General features: G+C 43.7%; 1 pseudogene; it reads left to right on the top strand.

The window, feature by feature from the left end:
• The first annotated feature begins 2,426 nt into the window (after positions 1-2,426).
• LOC147002782 (pancreatic progenitor cell differentiation and proliferation factor pseudogene) lies at positions 2,427-14,080 on the top strand (annotated as a pseudogene).
• The last annotated feature ends 821 nt before the right edge of the window (positions 14,081-14,901 follow it).

Below are 14,901 nucleotides of genomic sequence, written 5' to 3' on the forward strand. Positions count from 1 at the left end.
AGTGACAGCTCAAAATATAAGGCCTTTTTAAAATGACAACCTGTCGGGCTCCTGAGGAATCCGAGAGGCAGAGCGTTGCTTGAAAGCCTTCATTAAAATTTCACTTCTGCTTGCCTGTCATAATAGATCTTAAATCAATTCTCTGATTATGAATTGCCTATTATAATATTGCTTATTATTTTTAGCTTCTTTTTTTATGAGAGTGGAGAAAAATATTTTAACTCAAGCAGGCAATCAGGGAAGTGTGATTGTAAGTAACGCTGAACAAAGGCATTTCACGGAGCACGAGTGATTGGTGAGCTCTTTGAGACCTATGCATTAAGAGCTCGGCATCAGGCTCCCCCAGCTCCTCAATGAGAAAATGCTCCTTTTTCTTTTTTTTTTTTTTTCTCAATTTGCACCAAAAAAAACCTTAATTGGCGTCAACAGTCAATAAACATATCTAAAATCCATATCTAATATCTGCTTATGTGACTCAAACATTTCTCGGCTCTTTATTATCAGGCTGCCTCATTAGCACTGTAGATACAGAAATTGCTTGGTTTGTGTGTGAGTGTGAATGTGTGTACACACTGACATTCACCCAAACTCTCCTCCTCCGTCTGTAGAGTGCACTTTGGAATCAGGCCTCAGACTTTCATTTCTTAGTCCTCTGACCTTGAGTAGGTCACTTAATCATCACCTGGATCCCTCATCAGGATGGACCCCAGGATTCTCACATGATTGTGCATTTCATATAGGTTGAAGCACAGAGTAAAATCTGAGGAAAAAGCAGGCAAAAACAGCAACCTCTAGAGGCAGAAAAGACCTCAGCTTTTTGTAATCTATAGAATGAGGATAGCGGTGCTTAAAGGGAAACTGACGCCCTAAAAATCACACGGATATTGGATGGCAGAGCTGCCACCAAATCACAAACCTTCTGACTCCAAGGCCAGTGCTATCCCAGCATCTCTTGCTCTCCTCTTCTGTGCTATCCCAGCATCCTTTGCTCTCTTCTCTTCTGCTATCCCAGCATCCTTTGCTCTCTTCTCTTCTGCTATCCCAGCATCCCTTGCTCTCTTCTCCTCCATACCCCACTTCTACTATGCTAGGTATCCACGAATAAGAAGATACCGTGATGAGCAGAGTCAATTTCTGATTTCTATAAAAGAAAAGGACTGGAACCACGAGGTCGTAGAGATTCTGACCAGCAATACCTTTCTGCTGACAGATCTAAGCTCTATACCATTTACAGGTGAAGAGTGATACAGGATACACAGTACCACCCACGCCCTTGTGTATGGCTTCATAAATACTGCGCCCATCTCCTCCGTCTCTTTCACTGATCCTTTATGTTCATGTAATAACATAATCTGATGTAATATGCTTATGAATTCATGAAGCATTTCAGACCTGGGTACAGTATGTTTTATACCCCCAAACTTATCCCCTAATTTCTATTGCCCCCTCCTAACTTCATCATGCCCTCTCCCCCTTGGAGTCCAGTTTGTGCTGTCTATATGAGCCCTCACAGGTATGAGGCCATCCACTGGAACACCCTACCAAGGTCTTCACCCTCTATTGAATCGATGTGGGCAAATACAAGGAACAACACCCGGAGGAAGGGAAAGTGGGTGAGAGGAGCCATCACAGCAGCAGATTGAGCGACGTGCTCTTCATAGCCCATGGCTTCACAACAGGTATCAAAATAAAAGAGCAACTCCTGGTTCTACAAGACTAAATAATAAATATTTAGTAGAAATAGCCTATGGATAAAAGCCAAAGAATAATCTCAACTCTGTGCCCAAAATGACAGGTAAATCCTTTTGGGACATTTAGAAGGCATTGGTTGGTGGTAATATGTTACATAAACATGACTTTTATAACAACTATGGGGAACATTAGGCACATATGTGCACTAGGCTTGAAGAGTAGACACAAAATAGGAACTAGGAAGAAGTGAAAGATAAGACTCATATTCTCTGGTGATTTTAGAAAACATGGAGCAGGACCAAAAACATGGAGCTTCCAAAATGACATGGTAGCAGGTTGTCCCTTGATCCCTTTCCAATTAATTCTCCTTTGCACCATTCAGTAGGAGCACAGAGGCACAAGGGCATAAAGAACAATTTGAACTGTTTCTCACAACTAAAGTCTAACCAAAGGCTCTGGGAAGTCCCTCACTGCACCCAGAAAGGGACAGTGCAGGCTTCTCCTCACTGCATGGGCAGAGGAAAGGGTTAAGAGCACTCAACTTAAAGAAGGACTCAGCCTGAAGCTAAGAGGAAAGCTTCAAGCACGGAGTGAAGACAAGAGGTGGTCCTCCGAATACTGTAAACAAGCTCTTGTCCTGAGAGAGGACCAAATTAAGTCTGCTCGATCAGCTCCAGTTTTTCATTCATTCAAGTGTTTTTATTATGGTGAAAAGATTGTAAAAGCTAGAAGTTATGGAGGAAACAGTGTCCTCTCGTGTGATGGGAATTCACAGCAGCTGTGGCTGCCCAGCTCTGGACCTGCAGAAAACCAAGCCATGCGACATTGTAGCATGGTGGGAACAGGGGCTCATGAGCCTCCACCCCTAACTTAGAAGCTGGCTCTGCATGAGGGAGTGTCAGTTTTCTTTAAGGGTGTGACCCCTATCGAGTAAACCACTGTACCCAGGAGTATACCAGCAGCCCAAATTATACTCCGTGGATTTTTTTTTTTAAGTCAAGATGGGTTTGATTAACTGCCACTTTGTACCTGCTACATCTGTCCTAATTCTTGTTTAGCCTCATGCAAGACACGTAGGCAAAGAGCTATCTAACTTTAACATCTGATTTAAAACTAAAAGATGGTAAACATTCCTTTTCCTGACCTCCTGCAGAGGTGACATGACGAATAACTTGCTTCCAAGAAAAGCATCAGGTGATGATATTGGCCCCAAAATAAGATAAACGTTGTGTAACATGTCATGTTGTGGAAGACCTCTGTTTTGCTCCCTCTGTTGGCAACTTGGTGGAGAGCCAATTGAGCTAGCAGGTGAGATGCTTAGCTGTACATAGGGCAGTCCTCTGTGTGCACACACACACACACCCTTACTCCTTTTAACCCACAAGAGGCAAAATGTGGGGAAGTCATATTGCATTTCAAAACAGAGTCTGAACAGTGTTTTCCTATTATGCATCACAGAAAGTAGCCTGAAAGCCCATATCAGATGATTCCATCTTTTCTAATGTGATGTTTTATTATTCAGTAATGATTTCATTTTGTAATAAACCCTTAGGCTGCAGTGATCTTTTCAAAGTGCTTATTAATAAAATATTAAGTATTGAATTTCTATTTCTCAAAAACGTTTAAGATTTATCATCCTCCACGAGGGCTATGGTGATATCACTGACCACACAAAAGCCTGCTCCCTGAAGCACCTGCTGCACAAGTTCATCCTTTTAAGAAGTTACAGCCGAAGCTGAGGTCTGCGCATGTGCGGCTGCAGAGGGTATGCCGAGTCATGCTGGAAAGTGGAAATGTGTAGCAGAAGCTGAGGACTGCATATGTGCAGTTGCGGATGGAGAGTATAACACATCATGCTGGAAGGTGGGAATTTCTACTTCCTTCACACAGTTGTCCTTCTGAGTGTGTTTCTTATACTTATACTGTCAGAGTTTTCATGCACAGCCTCAAAGTGAAGTGAAGGCTGTAGAGACAGACTCCGTGGGCAAAGTGTTACACTTAACTGTCAGTTTTACTCCATCGTCCTCACTGGTTTTAATGTTCCCTAGAAGTAGGATTAAGCTCCTGGCTAGCACTATGGACTGAAACCCATGGCTCTTTAAACTCCTCTAGACCTTAAACATTAGATTGGGACTACTAAAACATCCCTCCTTGGACACTGAGTAACTACCAGGTTCTCGGCCTCTCTGGTATGAGACAGGCATTGTTGAGCTACCCAGGTTGTGTCATGTAAGCCAATCTAATAAATCCCCATTTTATATAAATGTATCCTAGCTATTCTCTTTCCTTTGAGAACCCTTATATAATAGTTATAACAATGAGAGCTCTATTGCTGGGAATGTCTGAAGATTACCAGTGAGCCAGGTATAACGGCACATGCCTGTAATCCCAACACGTAGAAGATAAAAACAGAAAGTTCAGGGGTACATAGTAAGTCTGAGACTAGCCAGGGCTACATTAGATCTTCGAAGAAACAGTAAACAAAAACAAAACCACCTTGCCAGGGAAGGAGCTGCCTGAGTTGAATCCACAATGCCGTAATTCTTTTCAAATTCTGTGACTCATGTGTTTAACAATTATCACCCAATTGCTCTTGGATTATTCTCTCTGAAAGAAGACTAATTGCTATGTCATGTGGCATGGGTTCTTACTCTCAGAAACAAGAAGGAAGAGAAATTGTTTGACTGTTGTTACTGTTGCTGTTGCTGCTATTATTGCTGTTGCTGTTGCTGTTCTGTTGCTGCTGCTGTTGCTGTTGCTGCTGCTGTTGCTGTTGCTGCTGCTGTTGCTGCTGCTGCTGTTGCTGTTGCTGCTCCTGCTGCTGTTACTGATGCTGTTGCTGCTGTTGTTGTTGCTGTTGCTGTTCTGCTGCTGCTGTTGCTGTTGCTACTGCTCCTGTTGCTGTTACTGTTGCTGCTGCTGCTGTTGCTGTTGTTGCTGCTGCTGCTGCTGCTGCTGTTGCTGTTGCTGCTGCTGCTGTTGCTGCTGCTGCTGTTGCTGCTGCTGCTGTTGCTGCTGTTGCTGTTGCTGCTGTTGCTGTTGCTGCTGCTGCTGCTGTTTTTGTTGTTGTTGCTGCTGCTGCTGCTGTTCCTCTCTGATCTCAGTCTTCTATGATCTGATAACCAAGTGTTGTGATTACAGCCATATACCACCATGCCTGGTTTACAATGGGACAAACATTTTTGAAACCATCACTTGTGTGGTTGGGGCTCCTCTGCCCATCATCATGGCGAGAAGGAAGAGGAGAGAAAATATCACCCAGGAGGGAGTTTACATTTGTTTCTTAGTGCAAACCTTAACTTGTACCAACTCTTAGTGTTATGAGGTTTTCCTTCCATGGAAACATGTTCTATCACCCAAAATAAAACATCTTTCATGCATCTCAAGGATAGACTCACATTTCAGATTTTCCTGTTAGCTCCCATACTTAACTTCAAGGTTAAGTTCTCAGATGCCTCTCTAGAGACAAGGCTAGGTGTCTGAAGATACTGCCATTCACATTTAATCAGAATGGATTCCCTGATCTTTTGCATGGTTTTAAAATAAAATGTAAGCTCCATTCTGTGAGCTTTCGCTGCACTTCCTCACTAAGTGAAATTTTATTATGAGTAGGATTCAGCACACAAAACCATTGCAGTACAAATCCATAAAACCTAAGAATCCTCAATTTAACGTGAGCTCCAATCCACAAGTATGTCTGGCAGCTCCTGATCTCAAAACAGGACAGGTAAAACTCATCTTCTACTCTCAACACTACAGTTTTATCATCGCCGTGGTGTTTCTTTGTGTGAAAGACAGAGGGCCCCCATTCTGTGCTCTTGGGAACTGGTCTGAATCATCACCCACAGAGAACGCTTGTGTGACTTCCTGTGAACGTGTTAAAGTCAAACAGGGACATTTTCAGTCAAACTGTAATTTGCTTTTCCAGACTGTTTCATCCTCTCAAGTTCTAAGGGCAGGGCATTAGTAGTAACTTCTAACGCAAACACTGCGAATGCTTCACTGACAGGGCAAAGGGTTCTCGTTCCAATCTTTGTGGTTTTCACTTTTCAGTCATGAGCTTTAAAGTGGATTCACCAACATCACTCCTCAATCACCATTACAAGAGGAAGTTTCTCTAAGGAAAGTGAGAGCCAGACAGGGGGCTCCCCTGACAACTCAACCAACTTTGCCCTGATTATCAGTTGCCATCTATGTAACTCACTTGTCATTTTTGGGGAGTCAAGATCTCCCCAGATAGCTCAGGCTAGCACTGAACTCAAATATGCTCCTACTTCTACCCACCAAGTGCTCTGATAATAGCCACACACCACCATGCCCTGCTTATAGTGGGACAAACATTTGTGAAACTAACACTTGTATGGTCGGGGCTCCCCTGCAACTTGTCACTCACTTGTCCTCTCAGAAGGGGACCCTAGAAGAAGGGATCAGAAGCATCCAGAAGCAGAGGCATAAGAGTGACTAAATGTTGCCTGCTCACCACCTGGGGACCCCTGCAGGGTGACAGGAGAGCCATAGTGGGACCTCATTCTAAGTAACATGACAAGAAATGTGTCTCACCCAGACAACGTTCCTGCTTCCTAAGACCTGGACAAGAAGGGAAAAGCCTGATGTCCCCTGTGTTCAAGAGAAAGGGGCACAGAGACAAGATGGGTTCAAGCAGGAGTGCCTGAAGAAGACTGCAGTAAGATGGAGTAGAAACTGTATTCAAGGGTCTCACAGCCATGGGAATAGCATGAACTCGGGGTTGGGTGTCTGACATACAGATGACCTTGTAAGACTCTCCAACATCAGCTCAGCCACTGTACAGTGAGAGCCAGTGAAGACCTAAAACTCCATCTGCCTCGCCCCTGCTGACACGATCGAGATCACATGTTCCCCATATCTCACACGTGATCCACCTTAGAAGAAAGGCAGAGGAGAGTGGAAAACTAGAAGACAGAACACTTACCCCAAGGATCCCATCATCCAATAAACTATTTAAATCCCAAAGTATCCAGGAAAACATGAAAGAACAAGTTTAAAATTACTTTACAACTAGTTTCCATATCTTGATCCCCATTCCGTAGTGTGGTCAGTAAAAAAAGGTGACATCATTTTTGAGACACAAACAAGCAAACAAATCCATTTGGGGGGATTGGCAGGATGGCTCCATGGAGAACGTGCTTGCTAAGCAAACCTGACAGCCTCAGCTTAATCCCTGAACCACGCAGAGGCTGGAGGGAAAGGGTCAACTCCACACAGTGCTCCTCCAACCCCCATGCTTGTCCTATGGCACACGTGCGTGCATACACTCACACACACATATACAGATGCACACACACACATATACACATGCACATGCATACATACACATCACACACACATATCCACATGCATATACACACAACACACACTCACACATGTATACACATGCATACACACATTCACATGAACATATGCACATGCATATATGCACACACACACAAATACACACACATAACCCACAGTTCACAGTTCATCTTTTATGTCCTACATTTCTAAGATATTTGATTCATTCAAAACACTTTTTTCCCCATAACAAACATACATTTTCTTTCTTCTGCTGAGTTCTTCTCTTTCAAAAGAAACTTGAATAAACAACTGATATGGGAGAAGAGTGACCCTCCGAAAAAAACTCCACCCACCCTTGAAACGTCAGTGAGGCCACAGCCCAGCCTCCAGCATGCTGAGCTAGCACACAGGAAGTAAAGCCACACTGTTTCATGTGCTGACACTGTCCCATGTGCTGAAGAAGCAATATCCACCTCCACAGCAGTCACGGGGGGTAGAGGTGGCGGAATGGGGGGTGGGGGTCAAGTGGAGGGGGAGGCAGGGCTCCCTGGCATCTAACTGAGGAAGACAATAGCTTCCCTGGAATGCAACATGTCCTTCAAACCTGTGGAACATTGAACAGGACTGCAAACTTCCCCAGTGTTAAGAGATTGCAACCAACCAACACACACACACATATATATATATGTACATATACATACACAAATACACACACATACACAGACTTATATAACATACATATACTCATACAAATATATATACACACACATATACACATATACACACAAACACACACACATACAGACATATACATACACTCATAGACATATATACACATACACACACAAACACAAACACACATATACAGACATGTATAATATACATATACATACATTTATACAAATATATACACACATACATATACACACACATACACACACACACACATAGACGCACAGACATATATAACATATATATGCACATATATACACTCATACACACATACACACACACACAGTGACCTTGTTTTCAGTGTCCTGTGCTCACAGCACCCCAGTAGAAGAACCAGGTCAACCTCCCTCTCTCTCCCCTTGTTCCTACCTGAAACCTAACATTGCCCTGACTAAAGTTGTTTCCCTTCTTCCGAGCTCACCCTCGGTATTCCAGTGGCCTCTTCAAAACCCTTCTGTGAAGAGGAAGTAAGTGAACAAATTCATTTTATATGTATCAAAACTAAAACCACCGGGCATGGTGGCACATGCTTTTAATCCCAGCACTCGGGAGGCAGAGGCAGGCGGATCTCTGGGTTCGAGGACAGCCTGGTCTACAGAGTGAGTTCCAGGACAGCCAGAGCTACACAGAGAAACCCTGTCTTGAAAAACCAAAAAAAAAAAAAAAAAACCAAAACCATCTAGGCTAACCTGGGGAAAGAAGAGGACACTGGTGTGAATTCCTTGGGGCCCAAGACTAAAGTGGAAAGGATTCTGTGGTCTGCCTCTTCCTTCTTTAGACTGTGTCAGTCAAAGCTGATCCAGGCAGAGATCCATTCACTTCTATCTACCCACAAGCTCAGTCGGTCAAGCCTGAGACTCCCTGGTACACAGTGATGTCAAAGGCCTCTACTGCTCTCTTCTAATCCGCCTTCTCCTTGACGCAGAAGCCAACTTTCCTCTGCATTCTTTTCTGGGCAGGATGCCCAAGGTCAGAGAATACTCACAGTTAAATTCTGGCTTAGTCTTTTAAAGTGTTCCTTCTCCCTTCACGTCTGTCTTGTAAAATGTCTCCTTTCTCTCACAGCTCAAGTAATGGCACTTGGGAGGTTGGCTATTAAAAAATAAATAAACAAATGAATAAATAAATAGTTGTTTTTCTTCCAAAGAGTTTTCCTCCTCCTTGAAGCCCAGTTCCCATTGGAAGAAAAGTCCAGGACATGACACAATGATTACATTTCTCAGAGCTGTTTCCCTTCTAGGGGAAAAAAAAAAACTATGCTCTATCAATATTTAATGATAGCAATTATCTTTAACTGGTGAAAATGCCCTCCATTATATAAGGTAGGAGGACAACATTTGTCTAGCCCTTGCATAAAGACCCTTGTTCCATTACATCCACTTGGGAGGAAAATGTTATAAATAATTAATTCGCATTGTTACCATGAATAATAACATGGTCAGCAAGGACTTCCATCACTACAGGAAATCAGTCTGGGAGGATGCTGTCACCATACGGCACATACCCTCTGCCCCGATCACTCAAGATGGAGACCCTAAGTACTGAGCCCGGCCTGATTACATAGGATCTCCTTGAACTTGCAGCTGTGTTGAGAAATGAGAATGAAATCCTGAACATGGGTTAAACGTGTCCTAAAGGGAAACTGGCCACAAGCTGATCCCTCCGCCCAATATGTAACACTAATATAGAGAAGCAGCGGAGACTCAACGCTATCAGTCACAGGCTCTGTGAACTCAGGCCCCTCACCCCTCTAGAGTTCTGACCCTAAAAGCTAATTATGTCCAACCAATGCCAACTTCACGTTTTCATATGAAGCACTGATTATTAAATTCTTTTAATTTAATAATCTTCTCTTGTTAAATTCTTTTAGAACTCCAACCTAACAAAGATTACTAACTGGGAAGTGAGTGGCTGCTCTCTTAGCATCTCGGTTGACTGCTTCTGCCTTCGAAGTCACGAGAAGACAGAGGACTCACTCTTTTTGTTCCCTGAGGTACTTTCTGTCATCATCGCGCAGCCTCTAGTTACAGAGCTAAGTCTTGGGCATCACCGTCTCTTCTCAAACATGGGAGGTTTTCTTTCTTCATGGCACACTCGTTGGTTTTCACGAGTTTTAGTATTTCCATCTAAGATGGGCCAAGTGCCAGGAGTCTGCACACACACAGTGAGTCCCACCCCCTCACCTGGACATCAGGTTATAAAAGTTCCCAGCATGCTTTAACTGTGACGGTGACTGACAGCTATGTGAGCAGAGGGGGTGGGACTTCCGTTCCCATTCTGACCTGCTCCTCTGAACCCTGCACCAGGTTCATCATGTACACTCTAATCAAGGACGTCGTTGGCACAGCCCTGATGACCTAACCATAAAATTATCTTGCTGCACATCCACATGGGGGAGAAAAATACGGATCTTAGCTGACAAATTCCAACTAAGAGAATGAAGCAAGCTTCATGCAAGCACGTTCAGGATTTAGTCAACTTGGAACAGACGGCCTGCTTTGCTTGAGATACCCACGCCCTGATATCAGTAAGAAAAACACTACTTACAGTACTGAAGAGCTGTTACCCAGACTGGCTGCAGGTGAGAGGACAAACGAAGCCTGTGCCACTAGAATTTGAAGTTGAATATATAACAAAGGAACAGAATCATACAGTCCTAGCTACCACTGATTCACGTTACAAAAAAAGAAAAAAAAACGATTAAGTGGCTGGAAAGACTGATCAAGAATTAAGAGCACTTGCTACACAATCATGTGGATTAAGTCCTGATCCTGGATTCCACCCCATACATGCCTGTAACCCAAGCTCCAGGGGGAATAGGGACAGTAGGTTGCTGGGGTCTGCTGGCTTCCAGCATTGCCAAGAAATACACACCTCAGGTTCCACCTGGGAGAGATCTTGCCTCAAAGGAATAGACAGAGAGCCATAAAGGGCATTTGATACTTTTCTCTGGCTCCCGCACACTCACACATACACCAGTACATACATTCACATAGCGCATACATACATGCATACATACACACGCACATGCACACACACATATAAATAAGTAAGTAGATTTTTTTTTATTCAGATTATGCCCAACTCAGTTTTTTAAATTCACTTCTTCGTTGCTTTAAAGTTCATCGTAGGGCAGATTATATCTGAATTCACCAAGGTTGGTAAAATTTATAGCCTGTGACTATTGCTAAGCCTCGGCATGTTTTATGATGTTGTCCAATGATTAAAAATGGGCTTTTGGAACACAGTTTAGTTTTGTACGAAGACAGTTTGACAGCAAGGCAGTCCCTCTCACTTCATAGTGCATAGAAGAAAACAACCCAGCGAAGAAAATTCTTCTTTATGATAGAGATCAGAAAGCATAATCAAATTTTAATCTTTTTTTTTCCAGAAAACTTTCATCTCGACTGATTAGTCAGCTTTCTAACCCCTTTATTTTGTTTAGTAGATCATAAATCCAATTTAATAGCACACTGAAACTAATTTGAGATCCAATAGATGTTTGTTAGTTTTCCCTTTAATTAAAAATCATTTCCTTCGTAAAGGAGACTCACAATTCTACTTTTCTATCTTATTTCTCAAAAAGGGAGCTTATATCAACCTACCTGCTGGCAAGAGTGATATCCAAGCATATTGGATAGTAGCAAGCTGTAGTATTCAAGGCTCTAGAAATATCTATAAGTATGTTCTTCATAAGAAAGGAGTATTGGTTAAGATAGTAAGTCAGGAAAGGATGGACCATCTAGAGACTGCCATATCCGGGGATCCATCCCATAATCAGCTTCCAAACGCTGACACCATTGCATACACTAGCAAGATTTTGCTGAAAGGACCCTGATATAGCTGTCTCTTGTGAGACTATGCCGGGGCCTAGCAAACACAGAAGTGGATGCTCACAGTCAGCTATTGGGTGGATCACAGGGCTCCCACTGGAGGAGCTAGAGAAAGTACCCAAGGAGCTAAAGGGATCTGCAACCCTATAGGTGGAACAACATTATGAACTAACCAGTACCCCGGAGCTCTTGTCTCTAGCTGCATATGTATCAAAAGATGGCCTAGTCGGCCATCACTGGAAAGAGAGGCCCATTGGACTTGCAAACTTTATATGCGCCAGTACAGGGGAACGCCAGGGCCAAAAAGTGGGAGTGGGTGGGTAGGGGAGTGGCGGGGAGGGTATGGGGGACTTTGGGATAGCATTGGAAATGTAAATGAGGAAAATACCTAATAAAAAATATTTTAAAAAAAGATAGTAAGTCAGTTTGGTAAAGGTGGTTAAGATTACCAGCACTGCCCAGGCAATGATGGTGCACACCTTTAACCCCAGCGCTCAGGTGACAGAGGCAGGTAGATCTCTGCACTTGAGGTGAGCCTAGTCTACAAAGTAAGTTTCAGGATAGCCAGGGCTACTCAGAGAAACCCTGTCTCTGAGTAGAATGTTTCTACTGTGGTAGTCCTTACCACTTTCTATTGTAATTATCTATGAAACTGTGTGGTTAAAGACTACACTGTGGTGTCGGGCTCCAGAAACTGGCTTTGCCACTTCCTACTTGCATGACCTTATAGCAAGTCATACAAAAATACAAAAATTTCCTCATCTGAAAAAACAGCATGGTAATCATCTCTACCTTGGTGTTATCAATATTAAATGAGATCGTTCACATTCCAATTAGGGAGAGCCTCATAAACAGAAATTCTTCAATAGCTATTATTTATTATTATTATTATTACAATTGTTATGGGTCTTTTCATGTCTGGAGTAATGTTAGGAACTCTATCTCCCTCAGCATGGTATAATTACTTAAGCAGAGACCTAGAAATGGTTCAGACTTACTCAACACTTCAAAATTTCCCAGTTTTACTTACCTCAGAGTAGAAGCAGCAGGTAGATTAGATCCCCACGTCTGGTTGATTTACCCAGGTTTCAGCTCAACTGTGTGGCACGGGCTTCTCTATGATCTGCCACCCCTGCAGAAGCCCCCTTTTATGAGCCTGCCCCAACAGTAAACTTCAATATGCGACATCAACAGCTTCATATGCTGAGTGGAGAGCGTGTATTGAGTCCGATCTCCTATTTTAAAAAGATGCATTCTTTTTGGTTCACAGGCAACACTCACACATTCATGACACTTGAGGTTGGCTCTATGGGGGCGGGGCTCTGTGGGGGCGGGACACTGCAGAGGCGGGGCTCCATAGGGGCGGGGCACTAAAGGGGCAGGACATACAGTGACTGTTCAGAGAGAAACACAGAGATGACAAGATCTTTTCATTGATTGCCAGGTCTCATCACAGTACGGAAAATCCTTGGCTGTACCCAGAGCTCTTGTTCATACAAACTCATGTTCTGGAACCTTCTCAGGTACCCCCACTTTGAAGGCAGAATCCACTTACACGTTTTCCTCCACCAATGCTTACTTTAAATTCTTTAGAAAACCAATCTATTCTTTCCTCGACTGCCATGGTAAAAGTGAGATGTCTTTGTGAACTTCCTAATGGAGTTGAAGGCTTTGCCAGCCTGTGGCTATGATTACGATTTTCTAAATAGTGATCAATGGAACAATGTGTAAAGCACTTTTCAGAATCGTTTGCCCTTGGTGTCTCTCACTCAGAACTTGTCCCCTGAACCATACTTCCTCCAGACTACCAACATTTCTCTGGTGTCTGAACGTGAAACCAACATTCTGTTTTGTTTTGCTTTATCTTGTTTTGTTTTTTCGAGACAGGGTTTCTCTGTGTAGCCCTGACTGTCCTGGAACTCACTTTGTAGACCAGGCTGGCCTCGAACTCAGAAATCTGCCTGCCTCTGCCTCCCAAGTGTTGGGATTAAAGGCGTGCGCCACCACTGTCTGACTGAAACCAGCATTCTTGACGCACTGACTAGAACTTTTGCTAAAATAGAAGCTTAGAGACATGGGTCAACCAGGAAAGTGCTTGACTTGCAAGCATAAAGAAATTGATCCTAAGATCCCAAACAAGTCTGGTGTAGTAAAGTAGCTGTTTTGTGGGTTATCCTTGAAAATGGGTTCCAAGGCCTAGCGCCCCAAGCGTTGCCACCTTGCACCGAGGTCCGCAAGGAGGTGTTTCCACCAAGCACCTTGGCCCCGAAGCATCGCAGGCATCCCTTCCTGCAGCTTGCTCGTTGCTACCCATGATTACTATGGGCGACACCTGGGCTCCTCATCCAGCAACAGCTCCAGCAGAAGCAGCAAGGGGGGGGGTGCTCCCCAGCTTAGCAGAATCTCCCTAGGCCTCCAGAAGCCTGATCACCTGTGGCCTGGCTCCTGAAACCATGAAGAACCCACCAGTCATCCATCCTGGCTAGGTCAACACCAGGGCCTCATCCTGACCCATCAGAATCAGTAGCCTGCTCAAGCTTAAGTGGTGCTAGGCCAGAGCCCACCCTCTCGCCCCGTCCTGTAAACCAGGAAGGCTGAACAGACACCAACAGGAGCTGGAGAGAGCCCCCCTTGGTGCTGAGTTTTCTCCACCCCATAACTGTCTCTTGTACAAAGCTGAAAATAAACTCACAGCAGCCATCAATCAAGCAATCAATCAATAAAGTCGGGTGTGGTGGTGTGTGTTTGTAATTCCAAGCAATGACACTGGAAGTCTGAGACCATAGTGCCAGCATGACACTGGTGAGGGTTCTTTTCCCCGTTTACAGATGTATATTGATGTGGGTTTGTTTTCATCTAGAGCACACAGGCCAGATCCAGCCTGCCTAGTGTATCAAGTCTTTTAGGCATGGGACCTCATTCAGTTACCTATACATTGTCTAAAGCTGCTTTGTGCCACATAGGATAGCTGAATAGTGACAGAGGTGACCTAAGAGCCCTCAAACACTAAATATTTACTGCCTAACTCTTTATAGAAGTCAAATGTAACAACCTCACAAACCCAAGCCTAGATCCACCATTCTAGGGTTCTGGGCACACTAGGTCCCGTCTGCAGGCTCTGCAAGGGACCGTCATAGATAAACAGTTATTGAAATAAAGAATAGATGCTTACACCGATGGAGGTCTTCCCCTCCTCTCACATCGAAGCTAACCTCTATGCTGTTATTCAGAGTGCTTCAGGAGACATAGAGCAAAGCCCTTCCGTGTAGTAAATGCATTTCATATCTCTAAAGCCAAACACATTCTCATTAAATCATTGTTTGAGGGGCTC

The sequence above is a fragment of the Mus caroli genome, unplaced genomic scaffold, assembly GCF_978045245.1.
Source record: "Mus caroli unplaced genomic scaffold, Mus_caroli_1 scaffold_9, whole genome shotgun sequence".
NCBI lineage: Eukaryota > Metazoa > Chordata > Mammalia > Rodentia > Muridae > Mus > Mus caroli.